The sequence below is a fragment of the Stegodyphus dumicola genome, chromosome 3 (genome assembly GCF_044657685.1).
Source record: "Stegodyphus dumicola isolate Sdum_Otavi_A_Nest chromosome 3, ASM4465768v1".
NCBI classification, from domain to species: domain Eukaryota; kingdom Metazoa; phylum Arthropoda; class Arachnida; order Araneae; family Eresidae; genus Stegodyphus; species Stegodyphus dumicola.
In genome coordinates this window covers 75,997,261-76,012,738 of record NC_140770.1, presented here as the reverse complement: position 1 = coordinate 76,012,738, position 15,478 = coordinate 75,997,261, and the positions used below count along the sequence as shown (strand labels likewise).

At 31.4% G+C, this 15,478-nt stretch overlaps 1 long non-coding RNA gene across 1 annotated transcript in view; it reads right to left on the bottom strand.

The window, feature by feature from the left end:
• Window positions 1-8,058, bottom strand: part of LOC146998030 (uncharacterized) — an 85,943-nt gene extending 77,885 nt beyond the window's left edge. The window contains exon 1 of the long non-coding RNA XR_015039990.1: window positions 7,820-8,058. This is a non-coding gene — a long non-coding RNA (uncharacterized LOC146998030). The remainder of the gene's footprint in view (window positions 1-7,819) is intronic.
• Between the last annotated feature and the right edge of the window lie 7,420 nt (window positions 8,059-15,478).

Genomic DNA, 15,478 nt, shown 5'->3' with positions numbered 1-15,478 from the left:
CTTTGAAAAACATGCTTTGAAAACATGTTACTTAACTTTTGGAGGGCAGTGTATGTATATAATTAAACAACTATTTAATAAAGCAATTAAAATGAAGGAATTAAGGATTTAGAATATCTAGAGCTTAAATGTGAAAAATTATATTTTTAAAACTATATATATATATGTATATATATAACATGTGTTTCCAAAATATCCAACTCCATTCATTCATTCCGACGTAAGTATTTTGCAACCGTAAGAAGCAAGATGAACATACGACGTTTCTGTAAGATAATACGTTGTCATTAATATTACATATAATTTGTAAATACTTTAACTGTTATAAAGTATGTTTAATAAATAACATTGTAAGTAGTTACTTATGCTTTGTAAAGTCCCATAATTTTGGGGGGCTCCTGCATTAAGAACTGACGATTCAATTGTTCTCATTCTTCTGAAAAGGATAACATTCCATCTACGTGGGACTAAAATACTTCTAAAACCTCTATGTCAACTTTAAATTTTGTTCTGTATTGAAATATGAAGGTAGTAGATATAAAAGAAATCGAAGTATTTCTAAAATACGTTAAAGTTGGATTAAGTTGTTACCTAAATTTTTATTTCATGAAAGGAGACGGACAGAAAAGAAAGTGATTTAGAGATTTTACTAATTTTGCATTTAAAATGACTCACATTTGTTATCGGACACTTGTGTGTTTTAGTTTTATTTGCCAATATAAATTACTAAATGCTAGCAAAACAATTTAACTTTTTTGATAAATACCATTTATTATCTAGTTTAAAACCTGCTAGTTTTGAACGAAGTTACAGAAAATATTTTTCGTAAAAAAATTACTCATTCAAGAAGTTCTGAAAATAAATTCATGTAGGTATTCGAGAACATTTAACTAAAAGTTTATATTTAATAAAAACATGAAAATAACGGAATGTTTCAATATTTCGTTCGCTGTTCCTCAAGTAAAAATATACTTCTGCGCTTTGGTATGGATTCAACTAATTTTTTCGTAAACAAAAGTTCCGTTTATTTCATTCTTACTTAAGAATTGCTTTTATTAGAACTTTCGAAGAAAAATGTTTTCTTATTTTTGTTCTTCGATTCACTCTTTGCATGTTCTATAGGATTTAAATTTGGGGAACAGAAGTTAGGAGTTAAGAAGTTTTGAAAATTTTAAGACTTTTTTATAATAATCACAAGCAAATATTTAGGGCTCTGTGTTTAGGATCATTATCTAGATAAAACGTGAATGGATTTTCCGTTCCCAGTTTTCTTGCCGATGCTTTCAGGGTTTCATCGAAATTATTTTTATATATTTATATTGTTTTCGATAAATACTGCATAACATTTTTTGGAAATACTATGCTTTCTATAAACATCTATAATCCAAATTTTTTAATGAACAATGTTTTTTCCCAGAAGCAGCGAAACATCTCTCAAATAATATGCCTTGACCCCGTATGTAACAACAGTAGGCAATAGGTTACTCGAATTTAATTCTTATTTTGTCTTTGCCATACATTAAACTGTCTGTCTAATCCAAATATATTACATTTTGACTTTTCTGTATGTCTAGTATGACAAAAAAAGTTTTTTTACTATGGATTTTAAGAACGCCAGACGTATTTTCCTTGTTTACTCGTTGACGAATAATTTTTTTCTTGCTGATCGAACACCCTATTCTTATCCCTAAATTACTCATTGGAAAAGTCTACTTAAAAAAGTTTCAGAGTTAAATAACTTTCATTGCAAACCGTTCTTCTAAATCTACTGAACATTTTACAGTGCTAAATTTTTACTATTGTTTGATTTTTCATAGAATAAATCTGCAATTCTTTGGTCTAAGCTTCGAATATGGTCCAAACTTTAGTGCATTTTGAACGGTTCCACGCAGTTTGCATCGTTTTATAAAATCAGAGAGTGCTGAATGCTTTACATCAAGAGTTTATGGATATTTCGAATAATTTTACCATCTTTTAAAAGACTAATTATTCAATTTATAACATAATTAGCTGTTATTCTTTAGTATCTTGCCATGTTCATTTCAGTTACGGAAATATTTATTATATTTTGCTAAACAAGTAATAATTTCCAACTGAAGACGATAATTCTTGTGATTTACTTTTATTTAAAACATAATTTATGACAATAAACATTATCTAACAAAAGATTTAGAGCGTCCGAATTATTATGCGAGTTACAGATTAACACTTTTTAAAGAAATTATTTTATTGGAAGAGAGAACAATAAGTGGTATGCAAAGAACGCTCTAAATAAAAAGAAGTTTGGTAGATAATGTTTATTGTCATAAATTTTTGTTTTATATAAACGTACATCACAACAAGTATTTTTAAATATTAAATTCAAAATTTGGTGAAGAGAAAAAGAACTTTATAGAAGTTTCCTGTGATCGAACTCTAACTGAAGATTTCAAAAGTAATACACTTGTTAACTTTTGTAAGAAAAAAAAGAATTTAAAGGTGTTTCAAATAAAGCTGTTAAATTTTTATGTCCTTTTTTGCACAATCTATTTATGTGAACAAGTATTTTCTTCCACGTTTTATTTAAAAAAGAAATACAGAACAAAATTAAAATTGGATCCTAATTTACGGTTAAAGATATAGTAAGACACCGCTTAATGCTGTTTCGGTTTAACGCTCTTTGATTTGAATTATGGGATTCCCCGAAATTGCATACAGCGTTAGGCTTCCCGATATCCGAAGCAGTTTATCTGTGTTTGTTCTTTCCTGCGGTGTTATACGAACATATTTTTATCTTTTCAAACATTTGTTGATGTTATTGTAAGTATAAATTTATATAATATAACGATTGATATAGTGACAATTATTATTAACATGGATGATAATAAAAAACACGAAAATAAAGCAAGAAAAGGCACTTCACTAGAAACTAAAATGCAAGTGATCAGAAGATTAGATACTGGTGAACGTCAATCTTAAATTGGTGCTGCATTGAATTTGGAAGCTGCATGAGAACTTGATGAGAACAGAACCATAAATAATGACACTCTTAAATATGAAGCCTCCATTCCTCAATACTTGTAAATAATGCAAAAATCATGGAAAATAATTTAAAGGTAAATGAAGCTGCCCATAAACAAGAATATAAGTTTCAGCTCATGCTATTCTTCAACATAGCCGAGAAAAGAACTTTTGTTGTAGAATGTTCCACATATTCGAATACTGAAATTATACTGCAATAGTTAAATAATTCAACTTCAGATTCATTAATTCAACAATAAATATTAATCCATCTGAGTTGTTATTTAGTACAAAAATTAATGTCATAGTTAAAATTAAAGAAATAATTGACACAGAACTTCAAACTAATTTTAAAACTTACCACGAAGAACTTCTTAAAGGTGCAAAGAAACAAACACTTAAAGTTCAGGAAAAAAATAAGAAAACACTTAACAATTTAATTTTGAAGACAATCTCCAAAATGTTATAAAATTGATGATTTGGTTGCAATCAAAAGGAGTCTATTTGTGCCAAACCTCATGCTAAATTCAAAATATTTAAGACTATGCTGAATAATAAAAATAAAGAATAATGACATCTATGACGTTACAAAAGATGGAAATCACGAAGAATTAGTACATATAAGCATTTGATAGGAATATATTAAAATTGTATTTAAGGAAAAGTAGACGTCTATAATAATAATTATTGTGACATTTAAATCTCGACTGATATAAGTGATAACGAACTGTAGTTTTTACATAATAATGAATTTTACTTCAATTTTATTAAAACTATTAAATTATTATTCTAATATTATTTTAAGATAAAATTAGGCTTCCAAAAATGCTAAAAATTGAAAACGTTTATCGTGCAAGATGAAGATTTTTGAAATATGGGGTGAGGGTTGAATGTTGACGATGCTAAAGTTGCAAAGATGAAGGACAATTAAGGTGTTTCCTTTTAGCATTATCCTTAGCACATAATCTTCCCCTCTCCTTTCGAATTTTTAAAAAATTTCTTTTCTGGTTCCAGTTTATTCATGATGATGGTTCCTTTCACCGAAGATAACGATGACGTAAGATTACGGATGATTCATGTTGACATATTATATAGACAGATTAGTGATCCATCCATGCAGATTCTGTTTAATAAATTCATCCATCAATAACAGATTCTCATATGCAATGTTCATGTCTCCTCATTTCATTACCGCTACGTTAATTTTCTTAATTAATTTGACTTGTAATCTAATAATCTAATTAAGTCTTATGTGTATGACGCAAGTAAAAGAAAGAAATAAGTATGACTATAGTCAATAATGTATACGCTATTTACAAAAACTCACCTTAATTCCTATTGTAAAATGGCAAGGATTTTTTCTACATCCTTTTTATTACGTTATATTACAACGCGCATTACGTCAGATAGTATATTACTGCAAACAAAATCACCATCGCTTCTATAACGCTTAGAATTTTAATTTCTAACGCTAATATCATTTAAGACTAGTAATCCAGCCTTCACTATAATCTTGGTCAAGATGTGTGTTAAAAATCTTACAAGAAAGCCCATTCAGGTCCTTTCACATATATTTCCTCGGTTGCACGTTGGGTAAGGAAATCGGTTTTCGAATTCCGGGTTAAGCACATCATGCTGTAGTATCTTTTCAAAACGCAAGCATTTAAATTATGTACTTATAAAATCCCAGAAATGTCTACTCAGCGTTTAGCGGTAGGAAAAAATAGGTTAGTAAATCCTGTTTTAATTCCTTTAAATGTTTGAGGTTAAAATTGGGAGCTCAAAAAACGTAATTAAGTTACTACCAGTGATCGAGATATGGCCGATAACAGAAGGGAGAATGGCCAATAACAAACACAAATTTTAATTATAAGTGATAATTAGTGAGCCTAGATACATCATCTACATGATTTAAGCTAATTAACGAATTATCGAGGTAAAATGAAACCTTCAAAATATTAGAAGTTTCTAGAAACTTTTCTGGGACTGTAGCCAAAAGGTGACTTAGTGTAGCGGCTAGCAGAAACGGACTTGATGTGAGTCCCAAAACAACTCCGTTATGTCTGTAAATTTTAAACTTATGTTGATTATCGAACCATAGAAACCTTAAAAAATCTCTATCCTTTTCTGCTATTTTGATTTGACAAAAGGCCTTTTCGATATCCGATGACACTCCTATGCGATATTTTCGAAAACGATTCAATATACGTGGAATAATTTCTATTAAATTTGGTCCTTTACTCAAACAATCATTGAGAGAGGGTGAATTCTTAGAACGTGCAGATGCATTGAAAACAGGCCGTATCTTTGTAGTTTCACTAGACTCTTTTATTACAGGTCTGTGTGACAAGTAGTGCACTCCTTCCTCCTTTTCCTCAGTTACTACCTCAATAATGTTCTTCGCTTCCCACTCATCAAATATTTCTTCGTAATCTTTTCTTCTGCGTGTGTTAATTAGTTTACTTTCGATTTTGACGAGGTGTCTTTCTGCCACAGTACGGTTACTGAATAAGACGGATTTATCTAAAATAAAGGGTAAGGTTACTTCATATCTCCCTGAGCTATCTCGTTTTACACTTTTTAAGAAATGTTTTCGGGTTTCTTCTTCCAAGGCACTTTTCGTTTTGTTTTCCTCGCTTGAAATCCCCAAGGTGTCTAAACGCCAAAGATTGGACAAATTTGTATCGGAAACATGTAAGGATAAAGAAAGAACGGACAGGGAACTCGACGTATTCGCATTCTCTTTAATCTTGCCCATTAAAGTCCAGCCTAACTTGGTCTCAAAGGCTACGTAATCCCTCGCAAAATGTTCAATTCTTTCAGTGAACAATTGTGCTGCGGTGTCCGCTCCTAACAGCATATGAATCTCTTCCGGATTTTCTTGAAACAGACAGAGATTTCCATTCGCATGATTGTCGTTGATAAGGATTCCCCTTTTTTCCATTACTTCAATCAACTTTTCGTCTTTGATCTTAGGCAGTGACGAACAAATTTTCCTCTGGTCCAGTGCTTCGATTTTACACCTGTACTTTCCATCTAAACTAGTTAAATCTATTTGATAACGATTATGATCTTCCGAAACTTCTACACCCCCAAATAACCCATGTTTAATTCTTTCAGTTCCTATCTTTTCTAATTTCAACGTTTTAGCAGCATATTGACTTATGTATGTGTTCTGACTTCCGGTGTCTATTAGCAATCTTAAATAACCCTTTAAGGTTTTCCCAGCTACCCCTACGACCAACGTTTGTAAATAAACTTCAGAACGGTTGCTTTGATTCGAAAGTACTTTATTTTCAAATTCCTGGACAGTTTTGATTGTTCCCTTTTTACTCTCGGAATTAATTCTATTACACATAATCATAGAATGCTTAGAGTGACAATGGGAGCAAAAAAATGTTAGAATCACAAAATTTGTTGATGTGACCCTTATTTTGTAAACACCTAAAACAAGTGCCATTTTTGCGTAGTATTTCAACCTTTTCGTCATTCGTTAGTTTATGGGCAATAGGACATTTATGGTTTGAATGGGAAAAATCTCCGCAAAAAACACATGCCTTAATCAATTTTTCTTTAATACCCGTGGACACTAAATCAGAAGCAGAAGAAGCTTTCGTTTCTAATTTATTTCTCTTTCCATCGCTGAAATGACGAGTGTTTATTTTCTGGACTGCATACGCAGACTGACGGCGCCCACTATTCGCTGTAGAATGCTCTGAATTCTTATTTATGACTTCCGCCCTTTCGCGTGAATATAAACATTGAGCTATAATCAAGCACAGGCTTTTAATATTACAATACGCACTTCCATTACTCATTCTGTTAATCTCAAGCAAAATATCTTGGGGAAGTGATTTCAGAATTATTGGACATAACACCCTTGATAAATTCTCGAGAGACTGACCCAAATTTTCTAAACATCTTAATTCGATAGAAATATTATCATAAAATTTTCTAAAGGCGCGAACATCATTCGAGATTTTCAACGGTTTAGTGTTCAAAATGTTATTCATGTGAGTGTAAATGAGCACAACTGTTTTCGCAAATCTTTCTTTTAGAAGATCAATTGCGGAATCGTAATTAGCAGCAGTAATCGGTAATCCTTCGACTGTATTTAAAGCAGAACCACCTAAATGAGCTTTCAAATAATTAAATTTGTCTATTTTATCTAATGAATCATTTTTATGAATGGCAGACTCGAAACTGTTCCAAAAGGTTAGCCAGTTGTTTATATCTCCGTAAAATTTCGTTAAAGTTAACTTAGGTAATTTAATTCGAACAGACTCGTTATGTTTTGGTTCGCTTTGACTGTCAGTACTGAACTGGTTATTTACTACCGTTTCAGTAGATTTGCGTTTTAATTCGTCGATTCTTTTGGAGGTACGGAAACTGCATTTAACGACCTTTTGACGATATTCTTCAGATTTTTGGAATTCAGCATCAAATTCTTCGACTTTAAAAAGAGGTTCTAATTCTGTATCGAAACTTTTAAGCGATTCGAAATTATTCTTTAATATTTCTAAATTTTCTTCCAAATCATGAATTTTCAGATCAATTTCCGAAAGCTGCGATTCCAAATCTTTAAGCGATTTCGTTACTGATGTTCGGAGAGCTGCGCGCTTCTTTTTTAATTTATTTAAAATCTCTTCAGACATGTTCTTAACAGTTCAAAAATTCAAAAAGTAATCAATAATTGTATTCTTAATCTTTATTGTCTAATTTAAATTCTTATTCTTAGCTCGGGCGTCCCGGCAGGGATGCCAAAATTTGTTGTTGTATCTCTCAATAGAATTCTAAAAGGTAAAAAGAAATCTCTTACCTTTTCTTTCACCCGGGAGCCGAGCTTGTTCCATTCTAATTCTTATTCGATGAAATATCTAAATAATTCCAAGCTTTTTCATAAAGACTGACACTTCTGTATAAATAAAGATATTATATTTAGATACAGATATACATTTATATACAATTATTAGGTTACATGGAAATTACGCGCTCTCCGGCTAACAGTCATTCAAATTCGGGTTCAGAGTTCTAACTACGTTCTTACGTAGGATTATTCTCGAGTTTAGATGTAATGGTGCTGATAGTTCGGAGTTTAGATGTGGAGGCGCTGATAGTTCGGAGTTTAGATGTAACAGGAGGTTCAAAGAACAATTCCCAAATATCTCTTTTGAACAAGTACTCCGCTTCCGTCGCAGCCCCATAGATAAAATGCATATCAGTGGGTTCCGCGCTCGTATAAAAGTGCACAAGAAATGTGCCAGGCGATAACGATTTACACCAGCAGAATTGCTTTTGCCTACTTCTCTGTACTACCTCAATGCGCCATATCCGTGCACACGTTCTAATGGAAAGCGCGTGGAAATCTGCTTATTTCTTCCCGTCTTTCCGCCTTTACCTTTCTGTCAAGTACTTTTGAACCACTTTGCTTATATATTAGACTATTTATTTAATTATCACGACGACGGTCTTTAAATGAAAGGCTAAGTATTACCAGATAAATTCATTTAATTATATTATTTTTAGAATTAGTAAGGTACGTGATAATAAAGAAAAAACAACTAAATTCGAGAATATATCATTTCATGAAAATAAATATGTAGGAATAATACTACTATTATACAAATATTAAACTATTGAACTTTTAAGAAAGAAATATTATAAATTAAACATTATACATAGTTGGATCATCTTTAATATTCAAAATGAGGGAAATTCACTTTGAGTTAAAAGTATTCATTTCTCATTATGATTTTGTGTAACGCTCTGCTGATATTTAAGTTACTTGAAAAAATTAACTTTCGAAGCATTTTTTTTTTCAAATTTGGTTTTGAAATATACAGTAAAGTTTGCTAATTAAAAAAATATAAAACTAACATGTTTAGATTTATTATTCAAGGCCTTACAGCTGACCACACAAAGAAATTCATTCGTCCGGTTCCCTCACAAGTCGCAATCTTCAAGCTGATACGAGATGTAAGACGGCATGCTCTTCTTACATTACAGAAGCAAACGTTTCCAGTAATGCCTCCACTTGACTTTATAATAAACTTCACGATCAGTGTCAGGAGATTTTAGTAATGTCGGTTATCAAAGCCTCTCGAATTTAGGGGGCTGACCAACCAATGATTCTATATCTTCTCTGATATCGTTTTCAAATATAACGAACTATAAGACGTAAAACATAACAGAAGAACTAAAAAGGAATCACTTAGTTCATCTGCAAAATGTCCCAAGTAGAGCAACTACACCGACTGCTCTGAAAATCTCGATTTGAGTGACTCTTGCCGTAGCAAGATCCTCATACAATGAGAACGATAAGTGAGTTTACTAGCTAAGTTAACTCCTTCTATGCATTAAAATATTCATTATCAATTTTTTGTTAGAAGTCAATTGTTCTTTTAATTTGTTGTATGTCTTACGCACACGTGTATAATAAATGTGGTTTTTAGTTCTGTATGTATTTAATACTCAATTTATACAAAACACAGACACCAGTCTCTATAATGGGCGTTACCCGACGAGCGCACTATCGCTTCAGTATCAAAAGCTAGAAAATTAACTTAGAAAGATGTAAACTAACACAGATGTGCAATTTTTCGAAAAGCTTACTTATATGTTGGGTTTAAGAGCCTTGGATCGAGATTTATTATTACTTTTCTCTCGTCATTACGCTTTATTTATATGAAACATACGTACATGCATAAACATTTCCTCTATAGAATCAGATCCGTCAATAAAAGAAAGTTTTCGGTAATCGACGCTGAAAGAACCCATGGAAGTAGTCAAAATCTCTAAAAATATATTTGTTCCATGAATATTGCATCTTAAAACTAGAGAAGTGAATATAACTATGAGCTTTGGTGAAGATGTTCTTTGACTCAGGTATCGATAATTTTAGTGGTTACCAATATTCACCTAGTAAAAATTGAAATAAAAAGCTTTCTTTATTAAAAAAAACCTTCCTAAAAATAGAAAGCAAACTGCTCACAAAACGGAAGTTATGAAACAAAATGTCAGTGAATCTTAGCAATAACTATTGATGATTTCAAATATAAGCACTGATTGCCAAAATATAAAAGAACGAGAGCTTCGAAGCAATCATAACTTATAAGTATGGTTCATGAAAGCGTTAAGAAATTTTAAAAAATTGACTCTGTGACATATGCAATTTTTTTATTTTAAAAAATATTTAAATATGTAAAAATCCGAAATCCAAACAATCCGAAAATATTAAATAAAAGTAGGTTCACTCACATTTCAGAATATATCTATAAATACCAATATAAGTTTAAATCGCTTTTGTGAAAAAGAAAAACCTATATATGTAGCTTTATATGATCACGAATGAAGTTCATCGTTTCAAATGATGCTTTGGATGTAGTATTGTAAATTAAAATTAAAATTTTGACGTAGTATAATAAAAGCAAGATAATTTTCTCTGAACGAAACGTCTTAACGAAGCAATGAAATTTACTTATAAAATATCCAGGCTATTTAAATTGAAAAATTTCATTTTTTTTTTTTTTTTTTTTTTGTTGTTGTTGTTATCAAACCATCTTACTCCCTTTACATTTTCAGCGAGAGCTTCGCTTTTGCCATTTTCTGTTGCAAATATTCTAAATGTTACATAAATGTCTGAGATCTACCTGTTTGCTAGGCGCTCAATAAAGACCATGTTATTCTCTCTGACAATAAAAAGTGCGCAAAGAAGAAAACACTACAGCGGAACTATGTAAATAAATAGAGCTCTAGTTGGTATACTAACTGCTCAAGTTTGGGATTATTGCTCATGAAGGCACACCCTTATAATGGCTCTGCAAACAAGAAACTGTAGCTTTATAAGCGGGCGGAGTCGGCGAATATTATGACTCTGCTTCTGCTTTTTAAAATATCTTCGATAAAGTAAAGAAGAACTTACTATTAGATGGTCAATATTAAAGTTTGCATTTCTTTATATTTTTGATGAAATGTGTCAAAAGATTAAGCATATGTTACCCTTAGCGTTCCTTATTTGATTAAGCATATGTTACCCTTAGCGTTCCTTATTTGATTAAGCATATGTTACCCTTAGCGTTCCTTATTTGATTAAGCATATGTTACCCTTAGCGTTCCTTATTTGATTAAGCATATGTTACCCTTAGCGTTCCTTATTTGATTAAGCATATGTTACCCTTAGCGTTCCTTATTTGATTAAGCATATGTTACCCTTAGCGTTCCTTATTTGATTAAGCATATGTTACCCTTAGCGTTCCTTATTTGATTAAGCATATGTTACCCTTAGCGTTCCTTATTTGATTAAGCATATGTTACCCTTAGCGTTCCTTATTTGATTAAGCATATGTTACCCTTAGCGTTCCTTATTTGATTAAGCATATGTTACCCTTAGCGTTCCTTATTTGATTAAGCATATGTTACCCTTAGCGTTCCTTATTTGATTAAGCATATGTTACCCTTAGCGTTCCTTATTTGATTAAGCATATGTTACCCTTAGCGTTCCTTATTTGATTAAGCATATGTTACCCTTAGCGTTCCTTATTTGATTAAGCATATGTTACCCTTAGCGTTCCTTATTTGATTAAGCATATGTTACCCTTAGCGTTCCTTATTTGATTAAGCATATGTTACCCTTAGCGTTCCTTATTTGATTAAGCATATGTTACCCTTAGCGTTCCTTATTTGATTAAGCATATGTTACCCTTAGCGTTCCTTATTTGATTAAGCATATGTTACCCTTAGCGTTCCTTATTTGATTAAGCATATGTTACCCTTAGCGTTCCTTATTTGATTAAGCATATGTTACCCTTAGCGTTCCTTATTTGATTAAGCATATGTTACCCTTAGCGTTCCTTATTTGATTAAGCATATGTTACCCTTAGCGTTCCTTATTTGATTAAGCATATGTTACCCTTAGCGTTCCTTATTTGATTAAGCATATGTTACCCTTAGCGTTCCTTATTTGATTAAGCATATGTTACCCTTAGCGTTCCTTATTTGATTAAGCATATGTTACCCTTAGCGTTCCTTATTTGATTAAGCATATGTTACCCTTAGCGTTCCTTATTTGATTAAGCATATGTTACCCTTAGCGTTCCTTATTTGATTAAGCATATGTTACCCTTAGCGTTCCTTATTTGATTAAGCATATGTTACCCTTAGCGTTCCTTATTTGATTAAGCATATGTTACCCTTAGCGTTCCTTATTTGATTAAGCATATGTTACCCTTAGCGTTCCTTATTTGATTGATTTCTTAAACTAGTATTCTTCGACTAACTGTCCAAAAGATATTAAGGAAAGCAACACTCTATTGTCAATATATTTGTTTTTTTTTGGGGGGGAAGGGGAGGGGTTATAAAAGTCAAACTTAATTGCAACACTTTAATAAGTTGGATATTGCTTTTAAATTACAGCACAATTTCCTCTGTTGATTTACCGAGATCGGCTGCACATGTAACACATAAAGTTATTAACTGACCGAAAGAGAAATAAAGCAGTAAATTAATCAGAATGTTTTAATGTCGCTTTTTTCTGTGCGAACAGTGAAAAGTGCTTTATAAACATTTTAGTATTAATCATGTACGTATAATTTTGCGAATCTGAATTTCTAAGATATACGTTGAACTTTAGAAAGTCATAAATTAAAGTAGTGATTTTCAAATTTTCGCATGAAACAATACTTGTTTACCATTCGCAGAAAAGTACACTGTGAAAAAGCGTTGAAAATATTGCTATGTAGCGAAACTTTAATGCGGAAAATGAGAAAATCAATATTCGTCTTCCATAAAATCCATTGTAATTTTTATTGAACAATTTCACACATTTCATTAAGTGAAGTTATTAATTGAAACTTTAAAATTACACATACAGATTTATTTAGATTTAGATTACTTTCGGACATATATAAATTCAACAACAAAAATATAGTATAGAAAATGTTGGCAAATAAATAAATAAGTTAAATAAAAGAAACTTTTTTATGTTCATAAACTATAAATACTTAACTTTTACGTAAAAGGCAAACTGAATTTCTGCCCTGAATCTATGATATTCCCTCTTTGGGGGTAATTTCCCCTTAGATGAGAATAACTGATTTATAGACGCATTACTATACAGCATTCAGAGTATTTTGATTTTATCGCTATATATATCGAAAATAATTTTACGACATGAAATAAATTACAAAAAATGTACAGACTTCCATACGAACAAGCTTCTGATTCTTCTTTGTTGTCTTCTAAGTTTGTTTATTTCAGTATGGCTGAGTACAATCATTAATCATCAAACCCATATAGCATTAGATCTATTTATTAATTATAATCAACAAAACTACATATCGTTACACATTATTTTAGGCAACAATAACAAAAGAAATAATAAAAAATGTTGCTTATTTATTATTTTAGGTGTTGAATTTTGTAATCCATATGATATTCAAAAATTGTTTTGTATTTAGATTTGCACTAGAAAACCCAGGTTTCCGCAAAACACAATTAAGAATATTTATTTTACAAATGTCAAACATTAGAGCTTAAGCCATTAGTTCACGAACTCTCCAGTACTTTTTAATCATGTCCTCATACCGAGAAAGGTCCAATATGTTTATTTAAATGTTCAAAAATCATAGGCTGATTGGAGTCACAGAAAATACAATCACAATTAAGAATATCGATGATTTAAAAAATTGGATTCAAATCCTCTGTAAAGGTATTAATTTTGGAATAATTTATTGAAAGAAATTGAATTACATGCGTCTTTTTTATCTGTACTTTTTTCCCTATGTGACCAAATTTATCAAAATCTAAAAAACTGTCTTTCTTTATTTATTTCTAAATTAGAACCGTGGTTCTATTACCAGCTGCGCAAGAGATTTTTATTCATATAATAAACACTCTCGGTATGTATTTACATGTTTACATATAAATATTTGAAATACATCTACGTAGACGTGGTTTTCAGAAATATTCGAGACTTTAATATATTTCTTCAGTTTCTAAAATACTCAACTAATACTACACATAAATAACTAAAAATTTAAAGAACATTTAAGAGGATTTCCGAGACCAACCATCTTCCATACTAATTCAGCTGACAAGCTTCAGAGAATTCCGCAAAAAAAGCTGCAGATTAAAATCTATAAACATAGTTTCATCTGAATTCCCTCAACGCCGACCTCACGTAAGGTAAGTCCAAACACGAAAATCTTCGTGCCGTTGAGCAGAGGGAATTCTTTCCCAAGGGTACTATTGCGATGCAGTTTCACTGATGAGTCATATCAACAATTCCTCTACTCCAAGAAGAGAGAATCTCCTCCTAGTTCGATGGATCACGTGATTTCCCTCAGGAGAGAGAAGATGCCCCTCCCCACCTTCCAAGCTTTTCTTTCTGCTTTTTATTTCGTTCTTTATTTCTCTTCTGTCTGTTTTCGACTAGGCACTACTATTAGTACTAGATCATTTTCTGTTGTATTATGTCGTAACGACTTAGTTATCCAATGAGGAGAAAATGTTTATGTGAGGGGGGAAAAAAAGGATTGGGAGAAAAATTCTTCTCGTCCTATTTCTTCATCTTAATTTAAGTATTATTGGTGAAAATGTATAATTAACTAAATAATAAGGGTAAAATGAACTAAAATGAAAACGGAAAAATTCATAGTAAATAAAAAAGAAAATATGAGAGTTTTCATATTTTAACCTCGCACCAGAGGTTTTGTTAAGGTTCTGTCTGAGTTCTAGATTTGCCAATCTACCCCAGGACTTACTCCTGCTAACACTACTGTTTATCTGTTTTTAATTTTATTATTAAAAATCACTTTCTTCGCATATGCGCGGCATAAATTTCAGCGAAAAAATCTCAAAATTTTTAACAGCAGCATATGCCTATAATTCTCGATAGAGTGTTAAGTATTGCCGTACACTTTTTATATTCACTAAATTATTTTTTAAATAACATATGATGGCAACATGTGTTTATTTGTGTTGCCGTACATTTCTTATATTCGCTATATTATTTATTAAAACATAATACATAGTGATAGCATTTTTGGCAACATCCTTTCACCTGAAAAGTGAGGATCGAGGTTTAATCGCATATGTTCCTAATTATTGAAGCCTAATAATAAAACTACAGTCTGCCAAATCCTACATTTTTTCGAATCCGAATCTTAAAAGCTTCTCGAGCGTGCTGCTATTTTTGAGTAGTGAATATTTCGAAATTTTGTAAACTAATAACGATATGAAAAGAAGAAAAAAAACTGAAAGATTTTAACGGTTGTCCAAAAGGGTTTGTTAAGGTTTTTTACTCTACCGCTGAACTCGCAGCCTACCAGTTTGTTCTTGTACTCACTCCAGCTTACCCGCATTTTAGCTGAAATGGACGCTAGCCCAGAAAAAGTCCGCATAAAATTTATTAAGCCATTGTTACTGGACTAAAACAAAAATCAAAAGTAAGACTTTTCGGTCTAAATGTATTAAACAATGA